This window comes from Equus asinus, chromosome 28 (assembly GCF_041296235.1).
Source record: "Equus asinus isolate D_3611 breed Donkey chromosome 28, EquAss-T2T_v2, whole genome shotgun sequence".
Classification (NCBI taxonomy): domain Eukaryota; kingdom Metazoa; phylum Chordata; class Mammalia; order Perissodactyla; family Equidae; genus Equus; species Equus asinus.
Genome location: NC_091817.1, coordinates 6,144,303 through 6,163,247, shown reverse-complemented (window position 1 = coordinate 6,163,247; position 18,945 = coordinate 6,144,303).

Here is an 18,945-nt window from a genome sequence, read left to right as displayed (position 1 = left end):
TCTAAATCTATGTGGATGTAGATCTGAAAGCTATAGGTCATTATAATGTTGGGTTACGGCAATCAATTCACATAAAACCAAAACTCCCAAAAGAGATGCAGATTTACAACCGGAAGCTTTGGAGACAGAAAGAGGTTAGAGAAGATGAACTTCCAAGTATTGGTAATCACCTCAACATGCTCAATGATGCTACAGAAAGGTAGACCTTTGCAAAGAGATGAAGAGGAATACTACCAAGAGAACATGTTCCGTGCTAAACTCATGAAGCAACAGAAAACGTCACCGTTCATGATGTTACTACTGATTCCTTCACGAATGATCGAAGCAGGCCAACATCTTCACAGGTCAGGTGAAAGGTTGGTCCAAAAGTCCAATTCAGGGCTGGCCCTGTGATGTAGCAGGTAGGTTCCTACGTTCCACTTGGGCGGCACGGGCTTCACCAGCTAGCATCAGGGGTGTGGATCAGATTACTAGCATTAGGAAATATAAATTTCAAGGTATGGTGGACACAGAGATGATAAAGAAGGAGAAATTGTCATGAGACCTTAACAATATGCACCAGAAAAAGAACCATGAGTATATGACAATCTATGAAGGCATCAGGAACACTTCCCCAAATGATGAAGGAAGGAAAACGTGACCTGCCAAGTGGAATTTTTAGACAGCTAGGAGATCACACGATCATTGTGCATCAGGGGAATGCCTGGGCAACTTCCAATTGGGAGGGCCTCCAGGACGTTCTCTGAGGAAAGTCCACCCAATTGGGCATATACACAATGGATAAGATATAAAACAAGGGATAATCTTAAAGGAAAGGAACCGGTGGGTAGAGGGAATGTAGTGTACCTTTCAAGTTCCATGAGAAAGTTAGAAACTGACAAGAAATCCAGAACAAGGAAAACTATCCTACCTGGAAAGATGGAGTTGTCAGACTGATATGAGATGACTCTGAAACACTGTGTGCCTGGAGGTTTTCAGGACAACTTAGAATTCTGAGGGTGTTTATGACGTCACGGTGAACGTGTCACCCAAGATAACAGCAAGTTTAGAGTCCAAGGATTGCCGTGGCTAGGATACCCACGTGAGAGATATCCAGAAACAGCTTTTCCAAACAGGAACCACACACAGAAACTTGAAGAGATTAAAGAGGCACTGATTCAAGGGATAAGAAAGGAATCATTGGGAAGAAGGGATACTAGAGGGGCAAGCACTGAGAGGAGAACATTGTTATCTACTCAAGTAGATGTGGAGGCTGTGCTGATTGAAACTTGCAACTTTATTTGAAACAAGAGGCTGGACTTGGGGCATATCAGACCCACGTTTTCCTTCTACCTTATTCATAATCCCAAGTCAAGAATGATCTCTTGAGGACATTGAAGAGAACAATTGAGGCCTTCTTTCCTAGGCCCCTAGCATTCTTTGAAGAGAGGTCTCCCTTTGCATAGCTCTGGCGTCACGGGGTCCCACTGGGTACATGCTAATGTGTCCCAAGACATCTCTGTGAAGACTTAAAGGAATGGATGATTGTCATACTTGGGGTGTGTCCTTTGGTTTGGAGGGCTGTAGAAGTGTGCTTAAAAGCACCCTTTTCGAGAGGGCTTCATTCCTGTGTGAAGGCTGCCTTCCCAGGCTACAGTGCTCAGTTGGGCTCCAATGAAATTCTCTCCCCCACCTCTTGCCATGGAAACAGTATTGATTTCTTGTTCTGACAACATATGGAATGAGGTTTGCTGAAAATTAGCACATTGCCATTATGTTTAAATAAAAATACACCTGCCAAAGTTCAGAATGAAAATCAAACCAGTAGGAAACCATGTAGAAATAAAAAGCCCAGTATCCAGACGTCATCATGTGGAGCATTCAATGATCAGGGGTCAAGTTTGAAACTTCCCAAATCCAGAAAAGAGACAGATAAATCACTTACCTGGAGGGAGGAATTCATCAGATTTCTCTAATTTCTCTCGAAAACATAATATCCGTGAAGGTGGTTGTCCGGACAACCTCGACTCTGGAGTTTCTGATCTGAGAATCTCAAACCTACCAAGACGACCATGTGTTCTCAGGGCTAAGTGTCACCTGGGCTGGGATAGCAAAGATTCCTACAAGTGACTGATGGAAATTCCAAGACCACACCCAACAATCACGAAATGACTCACACCTCGGGCTACAGAACCTATGGTAATTAAAGACATACAAAACTCCTATCTTGGAAAGAAGGAGAACGCACTGATAAGCAAATCGAATGGAGATATCTCAGCAAGACCATAACAAGTAGACTATAGAAAAGAAAAAAGCATCCCGGAATATGGAGGCCAACAGAAATCAAAGCTGACTAATCCACAGTGAAAGACGTCAGTCATTAGACACACTCTGTTTGAACGTTTGAAAGTCAGAGAAAGTCACAACGCCAAAAACAGCAGCAAAGGTCAAACCTGGCCTAAATGAGAAGGGTGAGTTATGAGACTGCTCCCCGCGGGCTCTGAAAGCCTGTGTCCACGAAGCTAGACTGGACAGCAGAGACACGATTCTGACAAATCACCCAACATCACAGTGGGTCAGAAAAGCAAGCTGGCCTCATCTGCACAGGGCCAGAGTTGGGCTCAAGTAGCATATTCAAGTCACAATCCACTCAACTGCAGGTTGCCAATGGAACATGAAAAGGGCCAGCCAGTGGGGCCGTGGTGAAGTCTGCACATTCTGTTTCAGCAGCCCAGGGTCAGCGATGTGGAATCCTGGGGGTGAGCCACCTCACCGCTCGTCCAGCCATTCTGGGGAAGGCATCTGAGGTAGTGTAGAGGGAGATGGGAAGCGATGATAGACATCGCCATTCTTCCTCAGGAAATGCAGCAGCATGGCCAGCAGATGTGAGCACAGCCATAAACTTCTGCCAAAACAAAACCAATTGAAAGTTGCAAAGAATAGAAAAACTGAACCTCAAAAAAGAAAGCATGCCAGTAGGAAGAAAAAGATATCTAAGAATAAACGTGGCCAAACAGCAGAAAGCTATGGAAACAGAAAACTTGCAAAGGTTTGGGTGAAGATATTACAGAAGACACAAGGGAACGGAAGGCTATTCCGTGCTCTTCCAATGGAAGAACGAACACACTTCAAACGTCCATACCGCATAAAGCAGTGTCTGGATTGCATGCAGTCCCAGTCAAAGTTGCAACAATCATTCCCATAGAAATAGAAGACAGAATCCTAAAGTTTCTATTCAGCAACAAAGGACCCGGAATAGCCAGAGGAATCCTCAGGAAAACGAACAAAGCAGCAAGTCTCACACTTTCTGATTTCAACATATAGGACGAAGCCCTAGGTACGGAAACAGCACAGCCTGGCCCCCAAAATAGGCACACAGACTCATGCAACAGAACGAGAGCCTGGAGGTCAACTCACACATCTACTGACAGCGCATTTTCGAACAGTGAGCCTAGAGGAGAAAGTGGAGAAAGGAGAGTCTCCACAAGAAACAGTGCTGAGAAGACTGCACACCAACAGGTAACACAATGAGAGTAGACCATGATGTTACACCAGACATACACATGACCTCGAAATGGATTAAAGCCTTGAATGGAATACTTGAAACCGTGCAACTTCTAGGAGACAACCCAGGCAGCTTGCTCTTTGCCATCTGGCTTGGCTGCCTATTTGGAAGAAGCATGTGTCAGTGGGCAAAGGCAACAAAGGAAACAAAAAACAAGCGGGACTCCATCCAATGCAGAAGCTTCTGCCCAGCCAACGACTCCATCGACTCAATGCAAAGACAGCACAACAACTGCGACAGGCTGTTTGCAAACCACACATCAGGGAAGGGGTGAGTAGCTAAAAGATCCAATGAACTCATAAGTCTTCACAGGAATAAAAACAACGAGCCCAATAGAACCTGGGCAAAAGATGGAAACAGACAGTTCTCCCAGGAAGATAGGAAGATAGCCAACAGGCTGTATGAAAACATGTTCATCATCATTAAGTCTCTGGTCAATGCAAATCTGAACGGCAATGAGATAGCAACACACAGTGGTCAGAATGGCTATAAGGATGAAGACGGGAAACAATAAGTTTCACAGAGGAGGTGGAGAGAAAGGAAGACTCCTGCACTGCTGGTAGGAATGTGAACCGGTGTGGCCACTACACAAAGTGGTGTGGAATTGCCTCAGAAATTTCTGAATCCACCTACCATATGATCCGTCTATTCCTCTGTGGCGTATATATCCAAACATCATGGAAACACTAATGCACAGAGATCGATGCACTGCTGTGTTCACAACAGCCTTACTCCTGATATCCAAGACTTGGAAGCGTCCGTGGTGACCATCAAGAGATGAATGGAGAAGGAAGATCGTCTATAGCCACACGATGGTATAGCTCTCAGCTGTAGGAATGGATGCAGTCCAGCCATTTGTGACCACCAGAATGGCTCCTGAGGGTCTTAGGGGAACTGAAGCAAGCCCCAGGGATAAGGTTGTATACCACAGGATCTCACGTATAAGGAGAAGAGGAAAAACGGAGCAACAAAATGGTAGGACGTGACATGGGATTGGTAGTTCCCAAAGGGAAATGGATGCGGGGGTCTGAGGGAGAAAGAGTTGATTAGGCACAAGTGTGTGGTGAGGGCCTGTAATTAGGCTTACACTGGTGAAGATGATGTTACCTACACAGAAGTCTAAATCTATGAGATTGTAGATGTGAAAAGCTATAGGATGTTATAATGCTGGGTTACGGCAATCAATTCACATAAAATCAAAACTACAAAGAGGGGTGAAGATTTACGGCCTAAGCTTTGAGGGCTGAAAGAGATTAGAGAAGAACTGCCAAGGATTAGTAATCACCTCCAAATGCTTAATGATGCTACAGAAACGTAGATCTTAGCAAAGAGATGAAGCGGAATACTAGCAAGAGAATATGTTCCGTGCTAAACTCATCAACCAAAGGTAAATGTTACGGTCATTCATGTTACTACTGATTCCCTTCACGAATAATCGAAGCAGGCTAACATCCTCCCAAGATCAGGCCAAAAGTTGGTCCAGAAGTCCAATTCATTGGCGGACCTGTGATGTAGCAGGTAAGTGCCCACGTTCCTTTCGCTTGGGCAGCCTGAGCTTCACAGGATAGCACCACGGTTTTGGATCAGATTACTAGCGTTAGGAAATCCAGATTTCACGGTCTGGTGGGCACAGAGATCATAAAGAAGTAGAAATGGTGAGGGAAACTGAGCAATACGCACCAGAAAAAGAACCATGAGAATATTACAATCTATGAACGCATCAGCTACACTTCCCCAAATGATGAAGGAAGGAAACATGTGACTTGCCTGGTGGAATTGTCAGACTGCTAGGAGATGACACGATATGTGTGCATCAGAGGATTGCCTGGGCAACTTCAACTTGGGAGGGAGTCCATGACTTTCTCTGGGGAAAGTCCACCCATTTCACCATATCCACAAAAGATAAGAGATAAAATCTTTGATAATCGTAACGGAAAGAGACTGGTGTGTAGAGGGAATGTAGTAGACCTTTCAAAGTTCGAGGAGAAAGTTAGAAACTGACAAGAAATCCAGAACAAGGAAAACTATCCTACCTGGAAATGGGGAGTGGTCAGACTGGTATGCGATGGCTCTGAAACACTGTGTGCATGGAGGTTGTCAGGACAACTTAGAATTCTGAGGGTGTTTATGAACATGTCACCCAAGATGGCCACATCTATACAGTCCGAAGATTGGCCATTGTATGGCTATAGATCGTCTTCCTTCTCCATTCGTCACTTGATGGGCACCACGTAGGCTTCCAAGTCTTGGATATTGGGAGTAAGGCTGTGGTGAACACAGTGCTGCATGGATCTCTGAGCATTAGTGTTTCCAAGTTCTTTGGATATATATGCCACAGATGAATAGCTGGATCATATGGTAGATGGATTCTGAAAATTCTAAGGCAATTCCACAGCACTTTGGGTAGTGGCTGCACCTGATTACACTCCTCCCAGCAGTGCAGGAGGCTTCCCTTCTCTCCACCTCCTCTCCGAGACTTGTTGTTCCCTGTCTTCATCCCTATAGCCATTCTAACCACAGTGAGCTGCTGTCTCATTGCCGTTCGTATTTGCATTGCCAAAGACTTAATGATGATGAACATGTTTTCATACAGCCTGTTGGCCATCTTTTATCTTCCTGGGAGAAATAGCTGTTTCCATCTTTGGCCCAAGTTTTATGGGGATCGTTGTTTTTTTACTGTGGAGACATAATGAGTTCATTGGATATTTTGGCTAATCACCCCTTCTCCGATGTGTGGTTTGCAAACATCCACTCGCAGTTGTTATGCTGTCTTTGCATTGAGTCGATGGAGTCATTGGCTGGGCAGAAGCTTCTGCATTGGATGGAGTCCCGCTTTGTTTCTTGTTTCCTTTGTTGTCCTTGCCCAGTCACGCACGCTTCTTCCAAATAATTGGCTAAGCAAGATGGCAAATAGCAAACTACTTGCCTTTTCTCTTAGAAGTTGCACCGTTTCAAGTCTTGCATTCAAGGTCTTAATCCATTTCCAGGTGGTGTGTGTGGCTGGTGTAACCTTATGGTCTACTCTCATTGTGTTACATGTGGCTGTGCAGTCTTCCCAGCACCATTTCTTGTCGAGACTCTCCTTTCTCCGCTGTCTCCTCTTGGCTCCTTGGTCTAAAATGGGCTGTCCATATATGTGGGGGTTGACCTCTGGGCTCTCGATTCTGTTCCTTGTGTCTATGTCCCTCTTTTTGTTGCCAGCCTTTGCCGTTTCGGTATCTAGCAGTTCGTCCTAAATGTGGAAATTCGAAAATGTGGTACTTGCTGCCTTGTTCGTTTTCCTCAGGATTCCTTTGGCCGTTCCTGCTCCTTTGTTGCTGGATAGAAACTTTAGGATTCTCTCTTATATTTCTGTGCAAAAGATTGCTGAAACTTTGACGGGGCTTGCGTGGAATCCAGAGATTGCTTTATCTAGTACGGACGTTTCAAATGTGTTCGTTCTTCCATTCGAAGAGCGTGGAATAGACTTCCTTTTCCTTGTGTCTTCTTTAATTTCTTTCCGCAAAGCTTTCCAGTTTGTTGGTCCTTGTTTGTCTCTTCTCCTTGTAAGTGAGCTCCTACGGTATTTGAGTTTCTCCCTGCGAGTTGTTTCAATTCCAATGAAACCCTCAGGAGCCACCCTTCTGGTCACTAATGGCTGGATTCTCTACTTTGTTATGGCTCAGTGATATGCCATTGTGTTCATAAAGCCCAGCTTGCTTCTCCAATCTTCCCTATCTATTCTTCCTTCTGCCTTGATGGGCATCAGGGCGGCTTTCAAGTCTTGGATAACGGGAGTAGGGCCAGGGTGAACACAGGGGTGCACATATATCGGTGCACGACCTTTTCCAAGGTCTTTGGATAAACACGCCACTGAATAATAGCTGGATCATATAGTAGATGGATTCTGACATGTTTGAGGCAATTCCACAGGGCTTTGCGTCGTGGCTGCACCAGCTTACACTCACAGCAGCACTGTAGGAGTCTTCCCATCTCTGCAGCTCCTCTCTGATACTTATTTCCGGACTTTTTACCTATAGTCATTCTGACCACATTGAGCTGCTATCTCGCTGCCATTTGGATTTCAATTGCCCTGAGTCTTAATGATGATTAACATGTTTTCATACACCTGTTGACCATCTCTATCTCTTCTTGGTTGAAATCTCTGTTTCCACCTACTGCCCTGGTTTTAATGGGCTTATTTTTTTTCTCTTGTGGACCCATATGAGTTCACTGCATCTTTTGGCTATTCATCCGTTCACTGATGTGTGGTTTTCAAACATCCTCTCCCAGTGGTTGTACTGTCTTTGCATTGAGTCCATGGTTTCCTTGGCTGGGTAGAAGCTTTTGCGTTTGATGTAGTCCCACTTGTTTCTTGTTTCCTTTATTGCCCTTGCCCAGACAGAAAGGCTTCCTCCAAATAGGAGGCTACGACAGATGACAAAGAGCAAGCTGCCAGCGTTTTCTTCCAGAAGTCTCATGGTTTCCAGTCTTACATTCAAGACTTTAATCCATTTCGAGTTGGTGTTTGTGCCTGGTGTAACACCGTGGTCTATTCTCCTTGTCTTAGGTGAGGCTCTGCAGTCTTCCCACCACCATTTATTGTAGAGACTTTCCTTCCTCCCCTGTCTCCTCTTGGCGCCGTGGTCGAAAATGGGCTGTCCATATAGATGTGCGTATACCTCTGGGCTCTGGATTCTGTTCCATGGTTCTGTGTGTCTGTTTTGCATCCCAGCCTGTGCCGTTTCCATTCCTAGTTCTTCGTCCTCTATATTCAAATCAGAAAATGTGATACATTAAGCTTTGTTCTTTTTCCTCAGGATTCCTTTGGTTATTTGGGGCCTTTTTCTTGCTGGATGTAAACTTTAGGATGCTCGCTTCTATCTCTGTGAGAAATATAGTTGCAACTTTGACTGGGATTTCATGTAATCTAGAGATTGCTTTAGCCGGTGTGGAGGTTTCCAGTGTGTTAATTCTTCCATTTCAAGAGCATGCAATATCCTTCCGCCTCCTTGTGTCTTCTCCCATTTTTCTTCTGCAAAGGTTTGCGAGTTATCGCTTTACAGATCTTTCACCTGTTGGGGTGAGGTTATTCGTAGGTATCTTATTATTCTTACTGGCATTTTTTTTGAGGTTCAATTTTCCTATTCATTGCAACTTTTAATTTGTTTCCATTTGACAGGTTTATCGCTGGGCTCACATCTGCTGGAAGTGCTCCTGTATTTGCTGAGGAAGAGTGGCCCTGTCTCACGTCGCTTCTCATCTGCCTCTACACTCCCTCCCACGCCTGCCCCAGAATGGCTGGACCAGCGGTGAGGAGGTCTGCCCCCAGGATTCCACACAGCCACTGCAGGCTGCTGACCCAAATCCCGCGGACTTCCCCAGTTCTCCACTGCCCGACCCCTTTCAAGTTCCCTTGCAACCTGCAGTTGTGTGGAATGTGACTTAAATAGGCTACTTCAGCCCAATTCTGGCACTGAGTTGATGTAGACGGTTTGTATTTTTGCTCAACTGTGATGTCAGAGAATTTGTCATAATTGTGTCTCTGCTGTCCAGGCAAGCATCATGGACACAGAGTTTCAGAGGAGGTTTGGAGCAATCTCAGACTCACCCTTTCAAGGTAGCCCAGGTTTTACCTCGCTGCAGCTTTTTGGTTTGTGACTTTCTGACTTTCAAAAGTTCAAGCAGAGTCTGTCTAAAGTCTGACATCTTTTGTTGTGGATTATTCAGGTGTTATTTGTGTTTGCATTCCCTTTTCTGAGCACATTTTGTTTTTCCATAGTATAATCATCATGATCGTTCTCAGATTTCCCCCTTTGGTATGCTTGTCAGTCGGTTGTCCTTCATCCCAAGGTATCAATTTTCTATTTCTTTAAGCACCCTATGTTCTATAGACCTACGTGTGAGTGCTTTTCATTGTTGGGTGTTGTCTTTGAATTTACATGGTCCCGTGTAGCCATCTTTGCCATGCTAGCCTTGGTGAAGATGAGCACTGAGAACACGTGTTCATCTTGGTTGGTCTGACATTCTGAGATCTTAAACTCCAAATTCTAGGTAGGCATGGCAACCTCCTTCATGAACATAATGTATCCGAAACAAATTCGGCAAATCTGCTGAATTCCGCTCCAAATAAGATACTTTTCTGTCTCATTTCTGGATTTGGGAAGTTTCAATCTTGACCCCCATCCTTGAACGTTCCTCTAGATTATGTCTAGATACTGGCTTACTTTATTTCTATAGGGTGTGTTATTTGTTTGATTTACATCCTCAGCTCTGGCAAGTTTATTTTTCTATAAAGATAATTGTAATGTTCTAATTTTCAGCCAACCTATTTACATATGTCATCAATAATCATTCTACTCCAAGAGATACGGGGATAGAACTTCATTGGAGCCAAACTGAGCACACTAGCCTGTTACGGTGGCCCTCACAAAGCAACGAAGCCATCTGGAAAAGGGTGCTTCTCAGCACATTTCTGTAGCCCTGCCAAACAATGAGACATACGCAAAGCACGACGGGGGTCCATTCCTTCAAGGGTTCAAAGAGATGTCTTGTGACACATTAGCATGTACCCTTTGGAGCTCCGTAATGCCAGAGCTATGGAAAGTGATACTTCTCTTCAATGAATGCTAGTGGCATAGGAAAGGAAGCATCAATCATTCTCTACAATGTCCTCAGGAGATCACTCTTGATTTTGGATGATGATTAACACAGAAGGAAAATGTAGGCCTGATAAGACCCAAGTCCAGCCTCTGGTTTCAAATCAAGTTTCAAGCTTGAATCTCCATGACCTCCCCCTATACTTGAGTAGATCACAGTGGTCTCCACTCAGTGATTGTCCCTCTATTATTGTATCTTCACAATGACTTCTTTCTTATCCCTTTAATCAGCATCTATTCTATCTCTTCAAGTTTCAGTGCCTGGTTTCTGTTTTTAAATTCTCTTCTGGGTATCTCACCCTTGAGTATCAGTAGCCTAAGACAATCCTCGGACTATTAACATGAGGCCATCTTGGGTGACATGTTCACTGTGATGTCATAAACACCCTCAAACTTCTCAGTTGTCCCGGCATCTTCCATGCACACAGCATTTCAGAGCGATCTCATACCAGTCTGACTACTCACGCTTTCCAGCTAGAATACTTTTCCATTTCCTAGATTTCTTGTCAGTTTCTAACTTTATCCTTGAACTTTTAAACGTCTAGTACATTCTCTCTAGACACTAGTTTCTTTACTTTAAGTTTATCCTGGGTTTTAGCTGTTACATTTTGTAGATATGGCCAAATGTGTAGACTTTCCCCAGAGAAAGTCCTGGAGTCCCTCCCAAGTTGAAGTTGCCCAGCCAATCCTTTGATGTGCAATGATCATGTCATCTCATGCAGTCCGACAATTCCACCTATGCAGGTCACATCACTTCCTTCATTTTGTATTTAGAGAAGTGTACCAGATGTGTCATAGACTGCAATATTTTCATGTTTATTTCCTTGTGCGTATCTATAAGGTATGCTCACAATTTCCATTTATTTTTGATCTCTGTCTGCACCATACCATGGTGATAGATTCAGAAATCTATCTTTCCTAATGTTACTAATCTGATCAGCACCCATCATTGAATCCATGAATCCCAGGTCGTCCACTAGGAACGTGGGCACTTACACACCAGAACACATGGCTGGACCTGAATTTTACTTTTGGACCAATCTGTTGCCTGAACTTGGGAAGAAGCTGCCCTGCTGTGATTATTCGTGAAGGTAATTAGTAGTAACCTCACTCATGGTAACATTTTCCCTTGCTTCATGAGCTTAGCACGGAACACGTTCTCTTCGTTGTATTCCTCTTAATCTATTTGCTATGGTCTACCTTTGTGTATCATCATTAAGCATTTGGAGGAGATTCACAATCCTTGGAAGTTCATCTTCTCTGACGTCTTTCAGCCTCAAACGCTTCATGGTGCAAATCTGCATGCCTTTTTGGAAGAGTATTGATTATGTGTTTTGAAAACATATGTGAAGAAGTTGGCTGAAAATTGAAACATTACACTTATATTTAAAGAAAAATAAACATGCCAGAGCTGAGGATGTAAATCAAACAACTAACAATCCCTACAGAATTAAAGTAAAGCTGTCCTTAGACGTAATCTACTCTAACGATCAAGTTCGAGCCTTCCCAAATTCAGAAAAGAGACATGAAAATATCTTACCTGGAGAGAAGAATTCATCAGGTTTGTCTAATTTGTCTCAGAAACATTATGTCCATAAGTTGGTTGGCTGGACAACCTAGCATTTGGAGTTTCTGATCTCAGAATGTCAAACCAACCAAGATGACGATGTGTTCTCAGTGCTCAGTTGGATCTAGGCTAGGGTAGCAAAGATTCCTTCTAGTGAACAATGGGAATTCAAAGACAATACATAACAATCACAAAAGCATTTATGCATCGGCCTACAGAACATATGGTGATTAAAGAAATACAAAATTAATAACTTGGAATGAAGGAGAATGGACTGATAAGCATACCTATGAGAGATAGCTGAGAAAGAAAAAGAAGATTGATGTGGATTAAGGATTGAAAATAGTCTTTTTGTCAGAGTTGTTGGTATTTGCATAGCATGAAGGCATTCAGCCTGGGTTTTCTAGTCATATAAGTTCACGTTGTCTGTTAAATTTGTCAACAAAATAATAGCTTTAAATGATGACCAGTTTTGTCTAATGCCTCATGAGGTTTCTGTAGGTAATCTGAACATAATTGTTGGAAACAAATGGTTTAAATACATAACACTCATAAAAATGAGTACAATAACTTTTACGGTCAGTATGCTTGTTGAAAAAAAAACAGCTTCAAAATTCTTTTTGGTAAGAATCTTGAGTTTTGCCAAGTTAAGTTAAATGATAAAAATCTGAATATCTGGGTTGTTTTTGGATTGGATGTAGCACCGCAACATTATTAATAAACATATCTAAGTTATCTACTTTTGGCTTCTTATTGAAGAGGCTAAAAGCGTTTGGGTGTATAAAAAGCATGCCTTGTGTTTTATTGTAAAGTGGCGTGTTTCTAAAGTTATGAAGTGTTTAGAATGCTGATATAAAAGTCGATTCATAACTGTTTGCCTTTTTAGTGTTTACTACGTCTGTTAAGGATTAAAAGTTCTAATTAACCTATGGAATTAAAGCTACTGGAAATTACTAAGGAAAAGAGCTCATATTCAAGGAAGTTAAAGTCTACGCTTTCAGTAAAAAAGGTATAAAGAATGGAAATATTTTTGTTTGATGGGTTAAGAAAGATAAATGTGTCCTAATGTACTAGAAACGAAAAAAGACAGAGTTTGGGACAAAATCTGAAACCAAAAAAGAAAGTTTTAGAAGGTTTGTGAAGGAGAAATTCTGAAAGGAGTTTTATGCCTGGTCAAGTAGACTAAAGTAAGTTCAATTAAGTGAATGAGTTTGAATGTTAAAAATAAGTAGGTGCAGAAATTCAAATTTGGTTTTCTTTAAAAGGATAAATGTTCTTGAACCTTTGATCTGCTCTTGATAAGGAGGTGATGAAAGCTGTTTCTTTGAGTAAGTCTACCCAAGAGACAAATCTGTTTTGTGAAAATAATGACTGAGGTCAGTCTTAATATTTTTGACTCTTTCTGTTATCACTTTGAATAGATACCTGAGCATTGTTTCACAGTGAGTATTGTTTCCTATTTAAAGAAGCATTTTAAAAACTTTTGATATGTTTTAACAAGCTTCTCCCTCAAAAATATTCAAATCCTGAATGAAGGCTATCTTTTCACATGGCAGACAGAAGAATGATTACTCTGAGGATTTTCAGAGGGCCCCTGAGACTTCTCAAATAAATTTGCTCTCTCTTCCTATAAGGAAGAAAATACTAAACTAATTAGGCTTATTTGGTCTATTAAATTACATGGGAAACATTGGGAAATAAGTGATGATAGATCTTCTTAGGTGGTATTAGATGGGTAAATGTTATTAATATAGATGTCTTAAAATTATATAGCATTCCTAGAATTCTGATCTGTCCTGGTTATCAGTCATAAGTCCAATTATTATCTGGAAGTGTTATATGTCACAGGAGTAGCCAAGTTTCTTTGTCAATTGCCCTTTTGATTCCTTTGCAAATTTGCAGTTAGTTCTTGTTTTACTCTGCTGCTTTTTTCTTTAGCAAATATGTTTCAACTTCCGAGAAATTTCTGGAAAGGATTCTGACACAGAGGATCTAATCTACAGATTTCTGATAAACTTTCAGATTGTAAAAGTAAACTGAGTAAGAAACTACAGAATTCTAACAGAAACTAAGCTCCTCGATCTGCTGACAGAAGATTCAGCTCAAGACTTGATTATACAGTACTGTGTGAACTGATGAGGATGATTATAAATTTTTAGGACTTCTGTTTGAAATATTGTTGAGTTTTGATGTGTTGTTTTGTTTTCTCATAATGAGGGAAATCTTTTTCTCTTTTCTCTTATGCTAACTATGACTTACAGCCATTTGGTGAAATTATACCTTTATGAGCAAAACTGAAACTTTTATCTTTTTCTCCCTAGCTTATCCCTCCGGAATTGGGAAACACTTTGTGACTGAGTATAGTTATTTGGTGGCAATATTTGTATAAGTTCCATAAGAATCTGTTCTCCTTATAACAGGACACATTGGTTATACTACCAAGGCTTTGACTGGAATGTCATATTTAAAACATACAGGCTCAGATATGACAAGACAGCATTTCAGGAACAAAGATTGGACTTTCTGGAATACAGCCACTTGGAAACATGGGCCTGGTACCTTGTTTACAGAGATTCTGGCAATCTCACCCGGTAATTAAGGAAGCTTGCTTATCTGCCAGGTGTAAGGAACGTCTGAATATTTTGGGGGAACTCAAGGAGAACTCCACTCAAATCTGTAAGTACTGCAGGCAAAATCTGATGACAAGTCCTTGGCTTGGCTTTTCTGGCCTCAAGAGGCCTTCACAGTTCAATCTGAGATTCGTCAGAAAAAATTCTAGCAAAGCAGATTTTAAAAAGCCTGTATGAGCAATTACTATTCTTGCTGCTGATATGTAAATAATTGGAGAAAGTTGTATTGAAACTGCACTTTATTTGAAAACCAGTTATTCCTAATTTGGCTATCTTTTGTAAAAATGAGGGTGATCTAAGAGACAAAAATTATGTTTCTGTAGAAGCCATAATAGGCATTCCTGGATACTAGATTCTAGCTGTTTTCTTTGGCAAGATTCATCTGTTACTAATCGTAATGTCTACTTGTTGCCATCTATGTCTGACACCTCGGAGTTCCCTGGCCATCATCAAACATTTTCCTTCAATACTACTGCCCAAATGCTAACTAGATTTGCCTTGTCATAGGTGGATCCTAAACAACAAGTTCCAAAGGTAAAGTCCCCAACTTATTGATACGCATAGGATGGACAATATCAAATTTGGGATGAATATAGTTGGTTCACTCCTACTCGTGGTCAACTCAGTCAAAGGTCACTCTCTGTTGGGAACAAACCAATCACGCTTGTGATACATCACCTATTAACACCTGACCGATGGGAAAAATTCGCTGTTATATGTGTTCTCATATCATAGGCTTAAAAACATACTGATTGGTTTGGGACTGACTGGGATAGATGGCCCCGCACACATTGGTTAGCCCCTAATTGTGCTCAGTGGCTATGTGGCTCCAATTTACAGCCTTGGCTGCCATCTGGATGGATTGGATGATGCACCCTAGGCTTTGTCTGGATGCAAGGTACAACGAGATCTACTATATCTCCTCCTGCTAACCTACCCAACTTGCAGCAACACTGAACCAGCTGTGTCTTCCACTGGTGTGACCATCTTTCCTCAATTTTCCTTCCCTCATTAGGAATCCAAAATGTCGTCTTGCACATGGAAGTCCTAAACAAATTTATTATGAAGGCATTGCATGACACTCAATATAGCACTTCACTGCTCAATTTAGAAGTATCCCAAATGTGAAAGGCAGTCCTCCAAATCCAAATGGCACTGGATGTCTTGACAGCAGCACAAGAGCAGCACTGTGCCATTATAAAAACTGAATGTTGTGTCCATATTCTTGACTACCATCAAAATATTTCTGGCTTCCTATCCCCACCACCAAATTAAATCCATGTCTTAACCCTAACTCTAAACGATTCATTGAACTCCTAGTCCGGATCAGTTTTCTGTACTACTTCAAAACCTTATTCATTCAGTTAAACATACTGCTTGTATTTCTTGTGATAACTTATCTGTTTCGTTGTTTGTCTTCCGCATGTCAAAAATGTTTCACCTCGTGGACCACCTCTCGTCAAATGATTCTCTTGTCTCCAGAGGCTCTGTATACGTTGTCAGCCTTGAACACCATGGGTGAAGCCTTACGGTCCACTGAACTTCCTACCTGTGCCTATGGTCCCATTTAGGGACAGCTCTATAACCTTGTACAGCCAGAAGTAGTCACAGAAGACAGACCATCGTCCATATCCCCAAAGATATCCGGTCCAAATGGGTTCAGGGGGGTTTATGATGTGGATTAAGCCGGCCCCAGCTAGAGAAACCCAAGGTGACCTGGCCTACATGCCAAACTATGTGACCATTTGGATTTCTTTATGGTATGAATTAGGGCTGAGAAGCCAGGGAGAGAAGCCCAGGCATTCATCACGTACATGCTGATCTATATTGCCAGTTTTGTATCTAAAGTTATATGACCGCACAATAACCAGACCCATTCTGCACTGAAATCATTTAAAGATATTTTACATCATCATTTCTTTTTCCAGTGAAAGTAAGTCATGTACCCATGCCTTATAAAATTCGCCATAACCCTTAACTCAGGGCAACAGCAGGAGCTCTGACTGCCCATGGGTCCTTTCCCCATGTTATCCCATACTATTCTCTAAATAAAAGAGCACCAATGCCAGACCTTTAGATTCCAAGAAATCTTTCATTCGAGTCTTCAGCTCGCCGAGCCCCTATCAACGATTATATCATGGAAAAGAAAAAACGGTTCAAGAAAATGGAAGGCACACAGAAATCACACCTGAATAATGCACAATGAAAGACATCAATTTTGGACATACTCTGAACATTCTAAAATCAGAGAAAGTCACAACTCCAAAAACTGCATCGAAGGTCAAACCTAGGTTAACTGGGAAGGGTGAGTTACAAGACTGCTAAAATCGGGCTCTGAAAACCTGTGTTGATGAAGTTTGCTGGAATAGCAGAGACACAATTCTGACAAATCCTCTGACATCACAGTGGAGAAGAAAAACAAACTGGGCTCATCTACACAGCGCCAGAGTAGGGCTCAAGTAGCATATTCAAGTCACATTCCACTCAACTGCAGGTTGCCAATGAAACATGAAAGGCGCCACCAGTGGCACAGTGGTGAGGTCCACATGTTCTGGTTCGGCAGCCCTGGGCCGGACACGTGGTATCCTGGGTGTGAACCTCCTCACTGCTTGTCCAGCCGTTTACCGGCAGGCCTCCGAGGTAGTGTTGAAGCAGCTGGGAAGTGATGTCAGACAGCATCACTCTTCCTCAGAAAATACAGCAGCATCGCCTGCAGATGTGAGCACACACATAAATATATGCCAAAACAAAATCAATGAACAGTTGCAAAGAACAGAAAAACTGAACCTCAAAGAAAAAAATGCCAGTAAGAACAAAAAGATTTCTAGTAATAAGCTTAGCCAAACAGCTGCAAGCTATGGAAACCGAAAGCTAGCAAAGCTTTGGGGAAAGCAATTCCAGAAGACACAAGCAAACGGAAGGGTATTCCGTGCTCTAGGAATGTAAGTACTAAAACACTTGATACTTCCGTAATGGATAAAGCAATCTCTGGATTCCATGCAATCCCAGTCAAAGTTGCGGAATCTTTCCCACAGAAATAGAAGAGAGAATCCTAAAGTCTCTATCCAGTGAAAAGGGACGCTGAATACCCAAAGGAATCCTGAGGGAAACAAGCAAAGCAGGACGTATCACACTTTGTGATTTCAACATGTAGGACGAAGTGCTCGGTACTGAAACGGCACAGTTTGGTCTCAAAAACAGGCAAACAGACCAATGGAACAGAATCCAGAACCCAGAGTTCAACTCACACATATATGGACAGCACATTTGCAACGAGGAAGGCAAGAGGAGACAGTGGAGAAAGGAGAGACTAACAGAAACAGTGCTGGGAAGACTGGAGAACCACATGTAACACAATGAGAGTAGACCATGATGTTACACCAGGCACACACACCATCTCGAAATGGATTAAAGCCTTCAACGGAAGTCTTGAAACCGTGAAACTTCTTGGAGGAAACGCAGGCAGCCTGCTCTTTACCATCTGGCTTAGCCACCTATTTGGAAGAAGCATGTGTGACTAGTCAAGGTCAACAATGGAAACAAGAAACAAACGGGATTCCATCCAATGCAGAACCTACTGTCCAGCCAAGGAAACCATCTACTGAATGCAAAGACAGCACAACAACAGGGAGAGGATGTTTCAAACCACACATCGGAGAAGGGCTGAATAGCCAAAACATCCAATGACCACACACGTGTCCACAAGAGAAAAATCAACAAGCCCATTAAAACCTGGGCAAAAGATGGAAACAGAAATTTACCCCAAGAAGACAGAAAGGTTGGGAAATAGCTATATAAACACATGTTCATCATCGTTAAGTCTAAGGCCAATGGAAATCCAAACGGCAATGATATAACAGCTCACTGTGGTCAGAATGGCTACAAGGAACAAGACAGCAAACAAGTGTTGGAGAGAAGGGAAGAGTCCTGCAGAACTTGTGGGAGTGTAAACCAGTGCGGGCACTACGTAAAGCCATGTGACATTACCTCAAAAATTTCAGAATCCATCTACCATATGATCCAGCTATTCTTATCCAGCGTGTTTATCCAAAGACCTTGGAATCACTAAGGCATGGAGATCCCTGCACTGCTTTGTTCACCACAGCCTTACTCCCGATATCCAAGACTTGGAATCCTCCCTGGTGCCCATCAAGGGCTCTTGGAGAAGGAAGATGGGCTATATCCACACAATGGCATAGCACTCAGCTGTAAGAAAGTGGGCAGTCCAGCCATTTGTGACACCAGAATGGCTACTGAGTGTACGAAGGTAACTGAAACAATCCCCAGGGAGAAAGTCAAATACCATAGGATCTCACTTACAAGGAGAAGGTTAAAACAAGGAGCAACAAACAGGTAGCATGTGACAGAGGATTGGTGGTTCCCAGAGGTAACGGGTGGCAGGGGACGGAGGGAGAAACAGTTGATTAGGCACAAGTGTCTGGTGTGGGCCTGTAATTAAGCTAAGAGTGGTCAAGATGACGTAGCATACACAGAAGTCTAAATCTATGAGGATGTAAATCTGAAAGTTATAGGATGTTATAATGCAGGGTTATGGAAACCAGTTCA